We start from the raw sequence: 17,989 nt of genomic DNA on the forward strand, positions 1-17,989 counted from the left end.
GTTACATGCGGGCATTTACACCAGGTTTTAGTTGGTGTAATGGCCACACCTAAATTTTAGTTGTGGGATGGGCGCTACGCATACTCTATAAACTGCATCAAAGAGCGGAGTTTTTTCAGCGCTGATGCTTTCGGTGCCATATATAGAATACCCCCTATAATGCTCACTCTTTCCACAAACCATTGCGCATATGTACTTGCTATCAGGAAAGAGTACAACTGCTTGCAAACAGAGCACCCTTTTTTAAATAGCATGCACTATCGACCATATTTGCTCTCAAAACAAAAACAAAATCTAGCCAAAACAAAACGAACAATGTTTCCCATGACATGGGAAACAAAATGAAAATCTTTGAGCTGCCCATACCTATTACATATATAAGTGTCATTTAATAACCAAAGCTACTTCCTAAAAGTGGTGTTAATTATATACATAAAAGGCAATTCTATAACTGCATGCCTGCAGTTATGCGTGATTTGCATGCATACATGCAGGAAAAAGCGCCACTTACATGCGCACAAGCCCTAAACACTATTCTATAAAGGTACACAAAAGTGGCTTAGCAGGTAAAAGTCCCTCTGATAGCCTGGGCCACCTTAAGGACAGTCCCTCCGATAGCCGGGGCTACCTTAATAGCCCTGGTCCTGCCCCAGGAGGAAGTGAGCCGGGAGGGGCAGAGCCCAGACCTGGGAGTGTAAAAGACAAGCCCAGACTGGAGATAAGAAGGCCCAGGGAGAGAAGAGTTGAATCCCCAGCATATGATGGTAAAGCTGCTGTTCCATATTCATGACCTGGCTGAAGTAAGCCAATATGTTGTTGCCAGATTGAACTTAGTTTTGCTTTGAGATCTGGCTGAAGCCAGACCTGAACTCAGCAGAGAGCCAAGAACCATTCGGCTGTGTTTGGGGCGTGACAACTCCGGCAGTCGCAGACTGTGTTTGACCTATCACCAGAGGCTTGCTTACAACTGAATGTACTAGACTGCAGAAGTTTCCTATCCTATATCTCAGGCCCTGTGAAAGGAACAGTCCCGAGGATTCCTTTGAATAAATACTTACTTTGTCCGACTGTGTTATTTACTGGCCCATTCCCCAACCCTCGGGGTCTCACAGGGAAATACACATGAGCAGACAATGGGCATATCTCCTTGACTGTGTTAGGAAGGTGTCATTTCTATTAGGTTTAGCACATCCAATCATTTTGAAAAGTTGAATTGTATGTAACTGAGCACCTCTGTTTGGGTACACAACTTTTAGAATACTATAAGTTGTGGCATGCTCCTTGGCACTCTTAGGCACACTCATTTACCCCAGCCATAGACCTGCCAGCCGATATTCAGTTGGTGAAGGACAGTAGTTTTTTGTCCATCGCTGGTGCTAAAACTGGAAGTTAAATGCTGGGCCCTTTGCGGACTTTGGCATTGAATGCCAGCTAGTGTATGGCCAACTAAATTAATATTCAGGCTTAACTGGCCATGGGTTAGTGTGTAAAGATAGGACAATTATTTATGCAGTTCTATTTATGCATTAAAGCTGGCTGGTTAGGTCTGAATATCGGGACCTAACTGGACTCCACCCCCGGAACGCCTCCAATATAGCCGATTTTAATTTCAGCACTAACTGGTCATTTTCAGTGAGAACGACTGGTTAAAGTGTAGCTGAAAATGACCACACATCCGCGACCAAGCATATTAACTGGTTGACGGACATTTCCTGCTGTTTGAAATGCAGCCTGGGTCCTTCCCGTCGGAGAGCATGAAGATCACTTACATCATTTCTCTGCATTCAGGTCCGGCACTGGCCTGGGCTTCTCCACTCTGGGAACAGCGTGACCCTATTCTGTCGGACCTGGATGAGTTCTTGCGGCAATTCCGGATGGTATTTGACATACCAGGATGCCCCTCCCCTGCCCCAGGGGAATTGTTGCCTATCCAGCAGGGCACAGGTTCGGTGGGAGCCTATGCTATCCGGTTCCGGACCCTCGCCGCGGAACCAAGCTGGAACCAGGAGGCCTTGACGGCCATTTTTTGGCAGGTTCTGGGGAGTCATATAAAGGGCAAATTAGCTGGACGGGAGCTCCCCATGACCCTGGATGCTCTCATTACCCTCTGCACCCAGATCGATGTCCAGTTCCAGGAAAGGGCCCAAGAGCGGGCTACTCGACCGGTTCCGAGGCCTGCTCCCCGGCCGCCTCGTCCTGGCTCACCTGGTGCCTCTGGAGGGGGGGTTGTTAAAACCAAGGAGGAACCTATGGTTGTCGGGCGACACCACCTCTCCGAGGCTGAGAGATCCTATCTCCGCAAGAACCATCTTTGTATGTATTGCGGGCAGCCTGGACACTTCGTGAATGTCTGTCCCAACAAGTCAGGAAACGCCACGGCCCAGGCCCCGTGAAGGGAGGGGCACTGGGCTGATCATCCTCCCTTCCTGATAACTTGCTGTCTGCACCGGTACTTCTGCAAGGGCTGGGATTTTGTGTTCATACCGTGGCCCTGTTGGGATTCGGGGGCTGGCGGGAACTTCATCGACACAGATCTCCTGGGCCAGTTGGGAGGGTCTACGGTCCCTTGCTGACCAGCACTACAGGTCACCTCCATTGAAGGGTCAACTCTCCCTCGGCCCATCACGCAGGTCACCTCACCCCTGCTTATGCAAGTAGGGGCCCTGCATCAAGAGATGATTCAGTTTTTGATACTCCCTCGAGCTATTCACCCGGTAATTCTGGGTCTGCCCTGGTTGCGCCTCCATGCCCCCACTATTGACTGGTCCATGGGTGAGATCGGCCAGTGGGGTTCCCGTTGTTTCCAGACATGTCTCTCGCCGATTAAGCCTCCTAAGAGGGTCCTTGCAGCTCTCCCCAGAGTTCTGCAAGCTTCTCATGCCAGCCTACCCGAAGAATACCAGGATTTCCGAGATATGTTTAGTGTCCAGGAGGCGGACACTCTTCTGCCTCACCGGTCTTTCAACTGCCCCATTGACTTACTCCCGGGGACAACCCCACCCAGAGGTAGATTATACTCTCCCGGGAGGAATCCAAAGCCATGCGCATTTACATTCAGGAGAATCTACAGAAAGGGTTTATTAGACCCTCCTCATCACCAGCAAGAGCGGGGTTCTTTTTTGTCTCCAAAAAGGATGGGTCTTTACGACCCTGTATCGACTACCGGGGCTTGAACAAAATCACGGTTAAGAACCGGTACCTGCGCCCTTTGATCCCAAAGTTGTTTGATCGTCTACAGGGGGCCAAGATATTCACTAAGTTGGATTTGCTGGGAGCCTACAACCTAGTACGGATCCGTGAGGGGGATGAGTGGAAAACAGCTTTTAACACTCACGAGGGTCACTTCGAGTACCTAGTCATGCCCTTCGGCCTCTGTAACGCCCCAGGAGTCTTTCAAAATTTTGTCAATTTCATTTTCCAAGATCTGTTATACACTTCAGTCATTGTCTATCTTGACGACATCCTGGTCTTCTCCACCTCTCGGTAAGAGCACCCATCCCACGTCTGCATGGTCCTCCAATGACTTCGAGAACACCGCCTCTTTGCGAAGTTGGAGAACTGTGCCTTCCACCAACAGGTGATTCCCTTCTTGGGATACATAGTGACCGCTCAGGGTCTCCAGATGGATCCGGCTAAGCTTCAAGCCATCCGCAATTGGCCGGTTCCCCAGGGACTCCAGGCCCTGCAGAGGTTCTTGGGATTTGCCAACTACTATCAGCAATTTATTCAGAACTACTCCCTGATTACCACGCCTCTGACGGCCCTCACTAGGAAGGGGGCGGACGTCAGAAACTGTTCCCCTAAAGCACTTTCAGCCTTTTCCACCCTGAAGGAAGCCTGTCTGCCCCGATGCTCCACAGCCTAGATCTGTCTAAACCCTTCCAGGTGGAGGTGGATGCCTAATCCTTGGGGGCTGGGGCAATGTTATCCCAGACCCTATCCTCTGTCAAACGACATCCATGTTTTTTCTTTTCCCGAAAATTCTCCTCTGCGGAACGGAACTACACAATCTGGGATCACGAGTTGCTGGCACTCAAGATGGCATTCCAGGAGTGGTGGTACTTGTTAGAGAGGACTGCACACCCGGTGACGGTGATCACCGACCACAAGAACCTCCTCTACCTCCAGAACACTACCAGATTAAATCCTTGTCAGGCCCGCTGGTCCCTTTTCTTCGCCCAGTTCGACTTCCGCCTGACCTTCTGCCCAGCAGAGAAGAATGTCCAAGCGGATGCACTTTCTCGAATTTTTAAAGCACCTGAAGACCAGGAAGAGCCATATCCCATGCTTAACCCTGCGTGTGTTCCCCCCATCCTCAGAGCCTCCACCTCCTGTAAGACTACCGTTCCTCCACGACTTCTGAGGAAGGTGCTACAGTGGGGACACTCATCTGCTTTTGCTGGGCATTTTGGGTTTCAGAAGACATTTCATCTTATCTCTCGCTCTTACTGGTGGCCACGTATGGCCCAAGACATTCTCCAATATGTCTCTTCATGCCCTGTCTGCGCGCGGAGCAAGCCTTCTCATAAGCAACCGTGGGGACTGCTGCAACCTTTACCGGTACCCCAACAACCCTGGCAAGACATTTCCATGGACTTCATCACCGTTTTACCTCCATTCCAAGGAAATATGGTCATTTGGGTGGTCATTGACCAGTTTTCCTGCATGGCTCATTTTGTACCGATGAGATCGTTACCCACGGCTGCTACTCTGGCGTCCCATTTTATTCTGCATTTCTTCTGCCTGCATGGCCTACCCCAACGAATCATCAGCAACTGAGGCTCTCAGTTTACATCGAGATTTTGGAGGGCTTTATGCTCCACTTTTGGCATCACTACTCTCTTCTCATCGGCCTACCATCCCCAAACCAACGTGATGGCGGAGAGAGTAAACCAGACACTCAAAACCTTCTTACGGGCGTACACTATCCACCGCCAGGATAACTGGACCACCTTGCTGCCCTGGGCTGAATTTGCCTACAACAATAGCCTGCATTCCGCCTCTCAGACTTCACCATTCTATACTGTTTACGAATGTCACTCTCGCCTACCACCACCCATTACTCCTTCGCAAGTTCCTCCCCAGGTGCAGCATACTATCACCATGTTCCATGACATTTGGAGGAAAGTTCATGGCCACCTCCTGCAGGCCGCAGCCATGTCCAAATGCTTCTTTGACCTAAAGAGACAGGCAGCGCCCACTTTCCAGCGGGGCAAAAAGTATGGCTTAGCACGAAACATCTGAAACTGTGACTGCCTTCTCTCAAATTTGCCCCCCGATTCATTGGACCTTTTTCTGTTCAGTCCCGGGTGGGAGCTGTTACTTATCGACTCCGGTTGCCTAGCAGTCTTTGCATCCACAATGCGTTCCATGTGTCCTTGCTCAAGCCTTTCTTCCCCTCCAAATGGCATCCAGAACCTAAGAAGGACACATTACCTGAAACTGAACCAGATCCGGAGTACGAAGTGGAGGAGATCCTGGATTCTAAGCGTCTTTTATTTACTGTCCTGGAAGCACTATGGACTGAAGGATAACTCTTGGGAACCGGCTAAGAATGTCTATGCTCCTGAGCTGGTGAGAGAATTCCATACCCAATATCCTGCTAAACCTGGACCGAGCCGGTGAGGGGGGGGGGGTCTTTGGGAAGGGGTACTGTTACACTCCTACCTTGTTACTCCTGGCGGCGGCCATTTTGAGAGGTTCAGCTGTATCAATTCCTGAGGGGCAGCCATCTTGGGAGGTTCAGCTGAGAGGCAGCCATCTTGAGTGGCTCATCTGAGAAGCAGCCATCTTGGGAGGTTCATCGGAGAGGCAGCCATCTTGAGAAGCTTCCTCATGGGCGTGCCCAATGAGATTCCTTGCCTAGCAGCTGGGGCAGGGATCCTCTGATGGGAGGCCTACTTAAGAGCAGAACAGTGCCATCATTTTGCTTCGGCTTCTACTTTTGGTAGAACTAGGGTTACCATATGGCGCCAGAAAAAGGAGGACGGATTGAGCCAGCCGGGTTTTACTTCCATTGCTTTCAATGGAAGTAATTGAGCCAGCCGGGTTTTACTTCCATTGCAAAGCATTGGAAGCAATGGAAGTAAAACCCGGCTGGCTCAATCCGTCCTCCTTTTTCTGGAGCCATATGGTAACCCTAGGTAGAACTACTTGAGCTCCTGTGACTCTGTCTACTATTGTTTGCTGCCTGACCTGATCTGACCCCTGCTGGTTTCCTGACTTTGCTCTGTCTACTGCCTGCCCTAACCTTTGCTGGAACACCAGACTCTTCTCTTCTCGCCGCCTGCCTTGACCACTGCCTGACTCCGGACTCTTCTCTGCTCGCCGCCTGCCTTGACCACTGCCTGACTCCGGACTCTTCTCTGCGCGCCGCCTGCCTTGACCACAACCTGACTTCGGACTCTTCTCTGCTTGCCGCCTGCCTCAACCACTGCCAGTCTCCTGACCAGCCTGATTGCTCGTTGCCCGACTCCGATCCCAGCCGCGTCTGTAAGTCCTGGCGGCCGCCTGCACCTGGGGGCTCAACCCTCGGGGAATGGCGAGTGTCATAGGTGAAGTTTTGGGATTGTTTGGCCGCCAGCTGAGCACAGGCTACTTGCCGGTGCTTTGCACGGCACAAGGACTCACCGACCATAACAGGGGTCTAGAGCGAGCCGGGGGCAAAAGAGGAGCCGAGCTGCAGGGGAACAGGTGAGCAGGGGCCAAGAAGAGGAGCTGTAGCAGTAGCCACAGAGGCCATTCTTCAGGTAGAGAGAGAAGCAGAGGAGGAAGAGGGACCATACTGGGGAGCTGAGACGTGTTGGGAGCAGTGTAGAACTGAATAGAGAGCAGCGTGGTAAGGTCCTGAATCCCACCCAGTGCATCCCTCCGTGTGTGTGCTTGCCTGTCAAGAGAGGAGAAGGCCGGCCGTGTGACTGCCTGTCCTGTAAAGAAGAGGCCTATCCAGAAAGGGAAGAAGCCCCACAAAGAGAGAGACAGAGAGATACCCCCCCCCCCCACACTGAGTGCCCAGACTCCAAAGGAACTTTTTTAGAGTGTCTGCTAGCGTGAGTGTCTGCCTCAGGAGGATCCAGCACAGAAGCCTGCTTGTTCAAGTGTCCACACCTAAGCGAGCCTACCCTGGGGAAGGAGCTGCCCAGCCTAAGCCTCGAGCCCTGTGAGTGCCTGCAGTTAAGGGCCTACCTCTAGGAGGTTTAGTTTAGCAGTCCATCAGTTTGAGTAGAGGGTGCATAACAAAATAAAAGAAAATGGGTCATGTATTGGGAGGTCTAGATAGGAATTTCCCTTGCTTATCTTTTTATTTGAATTTAGTTAGCCCATAAGGTCACTTGCCAAAGAAAATACTGATTGAGGTTAGCACACACAACGAGCACAGGATTCAGGATTTCATTTTTTGAGTTCTTTGAGTCAGAGCAGTAGGTATCCTGGAGTTCCTGAGCCAGTGAGCTGACCTTGCCAACCGAGGAGATGTGGATGTGGAGAAGACCAAGGTACCCAACGCAAGAGAGCAGCGATGCTAGAGAAGATTTGATACACCGGTAACATTATTATGTACACACAAATTGATATATATATATATATATATATATATATATATATATATATATATATATATCTAAGGTATCATAACTTAAAATAGTTGTAACCAAGCATACAAGCAAATTCTAATACAACTATTACTATTTATAAATCTTTATTTCATTATTACATATTGTTACAAATTCTTATTATTGTTCATTATTTGTAACTTATCACAAAGTATTTAACACCTTGCACTAGTTTTATTTAACACTATCAAACTTTAACAATTGGTACCAACTTTAAGGAACATAACCAAGTTTCTATTTATTTTACCATTTAGTAAAGTATTTAATATTTTTTTCTTGTCAAATCCCTTGGTTGCGTGGAGTTTATTTGGGAACCCTATTTGAAACTGTGACATTCCTATATATTTATTTCTTTAATTATTGTAATTACCCGCTCCACGACTAGGGGGTTTACAGTATTTGCAATGGTTGAGTGTTTTTGCTTGTTGCACAGTTAAAACAATAAACATATTTTCTTTTCAATTATATTTTTTCCTTTAAAAACTATGAGGGTCTTTTACTAAGGTGCACTCACATTTTGGCAGCACTAAAATTGTGGGTGCGCTAAACGTTAGAGACGCCAATGCATTCCTATGGGCGTCTCTAACGTTTAGCACGCCCACAATTTTAGAGCGAGCTAAAAGCGTGAGTGTGCTTTAGTAAAAGACGCCCTATACTTGGCTTTGATTTCTTATTTCTCCTCTGTAATGATATGCCATCATATCTTTATTTTCAATAAAAATAAAATTCAAACAAATGTTTCAAGAAAGAATGCAGAAGGATACTGGATCGGGAGAGATCTATAGGGAAGGGAAGGAGGGAGACAGAAATGCCATACAACAGGGGTGAGGGGATGTGGTATGCAGAATTGGGGAGATAAGGAAAAGAGAGGGGACAAGCTGGACTATGAGAGGGACAGAGAGAGTAAAGAGATGCTGGACAGGCAGAGAGAATAGGAACAGGGACACCAAGGGACAGTGCTGGATGGAGGGGAAGAGAAGAGGACGGTGGAAATGCTGCACATAGTTGGAAGGGAAAAGGAAAGAAAGACATGGAGGAGATGATATACATGGATGGAGGGCAAGGGAAGGGAGGGATGAAATGCTACAGATAGATGGGAAGAGAAGAGGGGGAAATGCTGTATATGGAAGGATGGGAAAGGAAGTGAGAGGAGGAAATGCTGTATATGAGGGGAGGGGAAGAGAAGAGAGAGGGAAGGGAGAGGAAGAAAAGACAGGAAGGAGATGCTGTGCATAGATGGATGGAGGAGAATGGAAGAGATGGAGGAAATACTATAGAAGGATTAGGGAAAGGGAAGAGAATGAGGGGAAATGCTACACATGAATGGAGGGGAAGATAAGAGAAAAAGAGAGGAGACTGCATGGTGGAGGGTATGTGAAAAAATGGAAAGCTAAAAAAATTTGAGAAGGAAACTGAACATGAAAGATCAGTGGCAAAGACTGATGTAGAATAGAGAGTGAAGAAGAAAGGTGGCAAGAAAAGGAATTGGTGTCGTGCTGTTGGTCAGTGCTGCGGCTGACGTACCCGGAAGTACATGACGTCGGTTCAGTAGGTGGAGCCTTATAGAGCACAGGAATGCTTCAGCCACGGAGTCAGTTTCAGAACGTTGGAGGTGCGTTTTTATTAGATAGGATGTTAATTTGTAAAGTGGTGATTGGTATTTGTTAGTTTTTTCAAATTTACATCTGCTGTCTTTATATTTTGCATAGTACTAGGGGACATTTTCTGTTTCTGTGGTGTTGCATTGTATGCAGAGTCTGGCATCTTGGGGGTTCAGTTTAATTTTTGTCTAAATAGAAAGTTTATGATTACTTATTCTATAGTAGATTAGGGTATATCTGTTTGTGAGAAAGACATGGCTTTCAGTTGGCACTGACTGCAGGATTGACGATCTGTACTATTCTGTCTGGTTTTGTTTTACAATAGGTGAATTGATGTTCTAGTACTCACTGTAGTGTTTAAGATGCTTTCCTTTTCCTTGTGTGACTTGTAGAAATTACTGCTTATGGTATGCTAGAATTGCTCTATGGGTCCTGAGTGTTTTGTATTCTCGGTATGCCTAGTACTGGATTTTGGGAGGGGGTATTAAAAAATGACCAGCCCCGGGTGTCAACTACCCTAGGTACGCCACTGGTGAGAGGTGAGATATGATGTTTAAATACCTCTGTGGCATAAATGCATAGGAGCTGATTCTCTTTCAGTTGAAAATAAGCTCTGGAATGAAGGGGCATAGGATGAAGGTGAAAGGGGACAGACTCAGAAGTAGACTAAGGAAGTACTTCTTCATGGAAAGGGTGGTGAATTCATGGAACAGCCTCCTGGTGGAGGTGGTAGAGATGAAAACAATATCTGAATTCAAGACAGCTTAGAACAAATACATAGGGTCCCTAAGAGAGTGAAAGGGAAAATAAATGGTATGGATGGGCAGACTGGATAAGCCATATGATCTTTATCTGCCTCCATTTTTCTGTTTCTATGTATTTAGATTGTAAGCTCTTTTGAGCAGGGACTGTCTTTTCTTCATGTTCATTTGTGAAGCGCTGCGTACGACTGGTAGCGCTATAGAAATTATTTATAGTAGTAGTAGTATGTTAAATAACATATTAGATCATGTTAATATATCCAGCCAGTAATAAACTAAAACATAAAGCATGTCACTACAGCCAGTTCTGCTTGGTTTACAAGGTATTGGAATTTAATCTGATTTGTTTTAAACCTGGAGAAAATAAATGATTCATGTGTATCATTTTTGGGGAGAGGGTGGTTGCCTTCACCCTGTCCTTAATTTTCCCATTTTTGAGAGATCCTTCCAAGCTAAATTACGACTAAATTCAGCAGATGCTGCAAATAAATTGGGAAACAATGCTGACAATGTGAGTGAACCAGTTGTGCTGACGTGGCAATGCTCACACAAGATGGCTGCATTGTTCAGGTAGGCGGAATGACAGGCTAATTGTATCTGGTTACCATTAGTCAAATTTTCAGTTTAACATCACTAAGTAGATTTTCAGCTGAAAAGTCATCTAAATCTAGCCATTCAAAACGTAACCAACTAGATTTAGGATAGCTCTTTATGTAGCTGGAGCAATCTAGTGGTTAGAGTAGCAGGCTGGAAACTGGAAGGCTAAGGTTGAAATCCCAAAGTGGCGCCTTGTGGCTTTGGATGAGTCACTTGGGGCCCCTTTTACTAAGCCGTGTAGGTGCCTACACATGCCCAATGCGCAGAAAATTGGAGTTACCACCTGACTACCGGGTGGCTCTTGTGGTAATTTCATTTTTGGCGCACGTCCGATACGCGTGTCTGAAAAATATTTTTTCTTTTCTGGCGTGTGTAGCGGACACGCGCAGGTCATTACTGCCCAAATTCTTTACCGCCAGGTCTATGGCTGACGGTAAGGTCTCAGACCCAAAATGGACGTGCGGCAATTTTGATTTTGCCACATGTCCATTTTCGGCAAAAAAGGCATTTTTTGTAAGTGCGCTGAACAATAATTTTGTGCGTGCCCAAAACACGCATCTACATTACCGCAGGCCTTTTTTCAGTGCACCTTAGTAAAAGGACTCCTTGATTTCCATTGCCTTGGGTCCAATGCTGAGCAGATTCTGGCAGCAATGCCAGTCCAGGTCATGCCCTCTATGTTGGGCAACAGCAACATTGTGCTGCCTCACACTGTACAGGAAAAGGCAATGGTAAACCACTACTGTATGCCACCAATAAAATAAGGGGGGAGCAATGTCCCTCCCTTTGTGGTCTTCAGGAGTCAGTTCAACTCAAGGGCACATCTGGATGAATGGATTTGTACAGCTGGGGTTATCCACCTAAATTTGCTACTGTCAATGCTAACTTGAAAAGGTACACCCTGCAACCTCCCATTTTTTAACCAACTAAATTTTTGTGCTTTGTGCATTGAGCCAATCAGGGGGAGGGAAATTTCATTTTTATTTTTAACCATCAAGGTCTAACCAGCATACACCTAAAGTTAACTGGTTAAGCCTTTTGAAAATTCACCCTTTAGAATATACTTGGAGAAAACCAAATTAACAAAAAAACTGAAATTCATAAACAAGAAATGAGACTGCATTTTCAGAATACATTGACAAAGACAGAAAAATTAACTAGTCATTTGCCATGGCTTAAAAAAAAACTCCAACATTTCCATGTGCAGCAGTAAAACATGGCTTCAGAGCATTTAAACAGTATTGGATTCAAAAGATCTATCTGGCTAATGGGTACTTAGGACCATATAATTGTTGCACTGCAATTACTGAGAAACCTCATCGCTCTGCCATTAGCTATTTCTGTCACAGAATGCAGGGATTTGACAGAGACAAAGCATTATAAAAAAAAATATGACGAACAAAGACCCATATTTCAATAACTGTTCATCATAATGCTCTTCATAACATGTACTGTTGTGCTACCTTTATGTTTCTGAGGAAGATCCTTGGCCTCCACACCAAAGGTGTTGGATGCAAATTTGCCCCTTTGTCTGTGTTCTGTTTCTTACGTCTTTAAGTGATCACTGCAGGTTGTTGGTCAGACTACTTTTGTAAGGAAAAGATCACACAAAAGAGGCTGATGAAATCTACAGAACTTTTTCTGATCATTCACAAATCAGCAGCATACTGTAGTGTAAAGCAGTCCTTACACGGGTCTTTCCTGCATGCTAAGGCCATTTTTACCGCAGCAAGAAAATGGTCGATTTTCCATTTTTTGAATTAATGGCCATATGCTAATGTTAGAGGTAAACTAAATAATTGTGTCTAGGGGTGAGATACCCGAATCAGCAAAAATGCAAAATCAGTATATGGGATTCTCCTTCTAAATGTTAACACACAGAATGTTTACTAGAGGAAAAGCCTCGAGAAGCTCCTAGACTTCTAAAATGTCTTACAGGAGCAGAACTTCTTCATCGTTGGCAAAAACCTCCTTAAAGCAACTTTATGCTATCAAAAGTGATTAACTTAGCTTAATTTAGATCGCCTGGTCTCTTTCCTTCTTCCCAGGGCCCCGACTGTGATCAACGGTGGCCAGCGTTTTGAATCACTGCCTCAGGATCACAAGCCAGAGGGATCTACAGGGGGGAAAGAACCATACATCAATTCTGACATAGCCAGGCATTTCTCTGCTTTCTTTTAAGATATGTTTCAAAATAGGATTGACCTTGAAAGGTTTATGCGTAAACTTCAATTGAGGTTATTGTTTTCACAGAGTGACGGGCAGATGGAGGACAGATCAAGAGTAAAACTGAAATCGACCTGGCAACCACCGGGGCCCCTAGACCCTACTTTGTCAATTTTTAAGCAGCTTGTTTTAAGAGATTTAGCAGCCATGGAAACGACAAGACACCATTCCCGGAGAAACCTTTCTCAGTCTGAAGAAGAAGCATTGCTTCAATTAAGAAAGAACACTCAGATTGTGATCCGAAGAGCGGACGAGGGAGGGGCTGTAGTAGTCTAGAACCAGCGGTCTTACAACTTTTAAGACAGTTGAATAATGAGGAGGACTATAAAGAGTTAACAGAAGATCCGACTCCGGTCCTATAAGAAAAGATTTTGAGTCTGTCAGGGGAAGCCTTAGCTGAAAGCTTAATAACATAGAAAGAATTCAGCTTTCTAAATATAAATTCACAGAAAATTCCAGTATTTTATATGCTCCCCAAGATACATAAGACCCTTAGACAACCCCCAGGATGTCCAATCATCTCGAGTAGAGGATCACTCCTGGAACCTTTATCAATTTATGTAGACACCTTCTTGCACCCTTTAATACCAAATAGTCAGTCCTATTTAAAGGATTCCACACATTTCCTGAATCGACTGTACGAGTGGTCTGGGCCAGTAGAAAGCTGTCTCTTTGTGACATCAGATGTGGTTTCCCTCTATACCTCGATTCCTCAGGACGAGGCTTTGGTAGTCATTAAGAAGTCTTTACAACAGAATGAGTTAGAGGGACCAAGAAAGGGATCTGGGTGTAGTCGTCGATAACACACTGAAACCTTCTGCTCAGTGTGCTGCTGCGGCTAGGAAAGCGAATAGAATATTGGGTATTATTAGGAAAGGTATGGAAAACAGGTGTGAGGATGTTATAATGCCGTTGTATCGCTCCATGGTGCGACCGCACCTTGAGTATTGTGTTCAATTCTGGTTGCCGCATCTCAAGAAAGATATAGTAGAATTGGAAAAGGTGCAGAGAAGGGCGACTAAAATGATAGCGGGGATGGGACGACTTCCCTATGAAGAAAGACTAAGGAGGCTAGGGCTATTCAGCTTGGAGAAGAGACGGCTGAGGGGAGACATGATAGAGGTATATAAAATAATGAGTGGAGTGGAACAGGTGGATGTGAAGCATCTGTTCACTCTTTCCAAAAATACTAGGACTAGGGGGCATGCGATGAAACTACAGTGTAGTAAATTTAAAACAAATCGGAGAAAATTTTTCTTCACTCAACATGTAATTAAACTCTGGAATTCATTGCCGGAAAATGTGGTGAAGGCGGTTAGCTTAGCAGAGTTTAAAAAGGGGGTTGGACGGTTTCCTAAAGGACAAGTCCATAAACCGCTACTAAACGGACTTGGAAAAATCCAAAATCCCAGGAATAACATGTATAGAATGTTTGTACGTTTGGGAAGCTTGCCAGGTGCCCTTGGCCTGGATTGGCCGCTGTCGTGGACAAGATGCTGGGCTCGATGGACCCTTGGTCTTTTCCCAGTATGGCATTACTTATGTACTTATGTACATATGACCCATTGTTTCCTTTGTTACAGAACTGGCCTCTTTGGCAATAAAGAACAACTTTTTCCAATATGCCAACAGGATGTTCCAGTAAATTTTGGGGGTCGCAATGGGAGCGACGATGGCTCCCTCGATAGCAAACTTATTTATGACCAACTTTGAAAAACAATTTGTATATCCTAGTATTTTCTGGAAGAAGACTGAATTTTGTGTTCGCTTTATCGATGACATTTTTTTGCTATGGAATGGTGAAGTAGATGCCCTACTGCAGCTGGTAGCGTATTTGAATGATTGCCATCCTAAGATTAAGTTCACAGCCCATTATGATAATAAAGAAATCACATATCTGGACATGACAATCCAGAAAGATACGGGCCGTCTTATAACAATGGTACACCATAAGCATACTGATAAGAATTCCTTTCTTGACTACACCAGCTGCCACCCCAAGAGACTACGAGATAGTCTCCCATTTTCACAATTCCTAAGATATAGGAGAATTTGTTCAGAAGATTTTCAGTTTCAAGCAAAAGCACTGAACAAACGCCTGGTGGACAGAGGATACCCGAAACGGGTTGTTGTGGCAGCATACTGGAGAGCAAAATATAATAATGGGGAACTATTGTTGCAACCTAGCTTGAGGCTAGAGAAAAATCATGATAACATACATACATGTGTATTGAAGCATAGCAGTCTGGAATGGTAACACAGATAATAATGGACCATTGGAAAGTGATACAGACGCTCCCGATCTTCTCTCAATCTAGAATATGTTTTGTGTACAGCAGAGGCAATAATTTAAAAGAATTACTATGTCCATCGGTCCTCCCTGAGGAATAACCTAGTCGACTAAGTTTTAAAGGACACAAGAGATGCAATCAATGCAAGATGTGTGACATTATGGTGGAGACGAAGATCTTTAAACACCCAAGTACAGGGAAAGAATTTAAACTAAAGATTAACACCACGTGTAGGTCAGAATATGTCATTTATTGTATTATATGTCCCTGTAAGAAAATCTATATTGGGCAAACGTCACGGGCATTGCACACCAGATTGGTAGAACATAAGAGTGCGAACTGTGCGATTAAAACCTTGAAAAGCACTTCACCTTTAGCCCTCCACTGTAATAATTTTAAACACAATTTTGAAACCCTGCGCTGCCTTGTGTTACAACAGATTAGAGCTACTGGTCACAGAGGTCAAGATAGACATCGCGTCCTCCTACAGAACGAACAGAGAAGGATCTTTAGACTGGATGCCTCAGTCCCCGTAGGACTTAATTCTAAAATACAGTGGATCCATTTCCTGTGACAAGTTCACTGACAAGCGTTAGTTACCATCTTTAAGAGGTTATTCGGTCCCACGCCCCTAGAAAATCAGTGGCCAGCTATTATTTATTTTAGCGCATTTATATCCCACATTTTCCCACAAGTGCAGGCACAATGTGGTTTGCAGTAGTTCAGGAAAAATTAGGCAGTAAGGGCTCGCATACTAATCACATGCTAATCAGCATGCAGTAATGTAGACAGGCTAACTGATTAGAGCAGAAATGCCCACTATCCACTCCCAACACACACCCTGTGTGAAAAAAATATTTTTTTAAATGCAGTTTGTGTGTGCAGATTACAAAATTACCATGGGATGCCTCAGCGTGTCCTGTGGTAAGCCCTTTTAAGCTTCAGTAAGCATGTGCTATTGATTACTGCAGCTTAGTAAAAGGAGACCTATGAAGTTCCTAGATGTCCTAAATGACTGTGAACCTAACTGTCCAACACACCCCTAACCCGTCCATGCCCCCTTGAAGTTACTTGCTGTGGAATTTGAGCATGCAACTTATAGAACAGTGACTAGGAGCAGTTAGGCAAATAAGAACACGTGAAAAGCCATACTGGGTCAGAACAATGGTACTAGACAAAAATAAGAGTGAGAAAGAAATGACCAAGGACTACAGAAGAAAATAGAAAAGACATAGTAGGACCCTACCTGGTTAGAGTACACAAAAAATACATTTAAAAAAAACATATAAAACAAAAGTTATTATGTCCTTAGGAAGAACTTACTCACCTGAACTTCTTTTCCTGACTTCTTTCTTACTTTCCATTTGGTCTTACCTTTCAATTTCCCAAGTATGGTAATAGCAATTTTCTTGAAATGCTTTTTTTTTTTTTTTTACTTTTCCAGCTTCCCTTTATTAAAATAATAAAGGCTTCTTTTACAAAGCCACACTGCCAATTCTTGGTGCAGCAAATGAGAGGAAGTCCATTCAATTCCTATGGGCTTCCTCTCATTTGCCTTGCGGGAATCAGTAGTGCAGCTTGTAAAAGAAGCCCTAAATGCTGCCATGTTCTGAGCTCTCTTACACAGGTAGCCTTCTAACTTTATTTATTTATTTTTAAAATGTATACACCGCCTAAGTCCTAGGCCAGTGGTTCCCAAACCTGGTCCTGTAATATTCATTGTCGATATCTTGAAATCCTGACTGACTGGGGTGTCTCCAGGATCAGATTTGGAAACCACTGGCCTAAACAGTTTACAAAAAGCCATACATAATAAGCATAATCATCAACTAAAACACACAACACATACACTCAAAATTATAAAACAAGCAACTGCTACTGCTTTCCCTTTCATAACTTCAAAAACTAGTTGCCCGTATCTAAAAACACCAACAACCAATTCTTTTCTATTAGTTTAGAAGAGCCCCCCCCCCCCCCCCCAATACCTATATTTGTGCTCAGAGTGAACTTGTTGAACTTATTTTTTACTCTGACCTCTTTCTCTTGACACAATTTTCTCTTTCTCTCACTCTCTCTCTCTGGGGCCCTATTACTAAGCCTCGTAGGTACCTACATGCGCCCAACATGTGCCAAATTGGAGACTGCCTGGTTACTGCATGGCCCTTGCGGTAATTTCAATTTTGGTGAGCATCCGCTACGCACATCTGGAAAATATTTTTTATTTTCTGGCGCACAGCAGCTACGCGCATCAAGTGGCATTTGACGTGCATAGACCATTACCACCTGGTTACCGTGTGAGACCTTACCGCTACGTCAATGGGTTGTGGTAAGGTCTCAGACCCAAAATGAATGCACAACAATTTTCATTTTGACGCATGTCCATTTTCGGCAAAAAAAGGCATTTTTTTTTTAGGTGCACTAAAAAATAATTCTGTGTACGCCCAAAACACACGTCTACACTACTGCAGGCCAATTTACAGCGCACCTTAGTAAAAGGACCCCCCCCCCCCCCCCCCCTCTCTCTCTCTCTGTATATACACACACACACACACAAACACACACACACACAAATGGGTGCTACACAATTATGGGGTCTTTTTACTAATATGCAAAACTAACATAGCAATTAATGGAGGCATTTATAACATTTATTTTTATAATATTTGTTTTTATTCAGGTTGTGTGTTACTGATTGTATTAGTGCATGGTATCTACTACTACTACTACTTAACATTTCTAGAGCGCTACTAGGGTTACGCAGCGCGGTACAAATTAACAAATAAGGACGGTCCAAGCTCAGAAAAGCTTACAATCTAAAGGATGAAATGTCAAGTTGGGGTAATTGAGATTTCCTGAGAAGAGGTGTAGTGATTAGGTGCCAAAGGCGACATTGAAGAGGTGGG

General features: G+C 44.8%; 1 protein-coding gene across 1 annotated transcript in view; it reads right to left on the minus strand.

Moving 5' to 3' along the window:
- DDC (dopa decarboxylase) overlaps positions 1-17,989 on the minus strand; it is a 438,446-nt gene that overhangs the window by 247,032 nt on the left and 173,425 nt on the right.

The sequence above is a fragment of the Microcaecilia unicolor genome, chromosome 1, assembly GCF_901765095.1.
Source record: "Microcaecilia unicolor chromosome 1, aMicUni1.1, whole genome shotgun sequence".
Classification (NCBI taxonomy): Eukaryota; Metazoa; Chordata; class Amphibia; order Gymnophiona; family Siphonopidae; genus Microcaecilia; species Microcaecilia unicolor.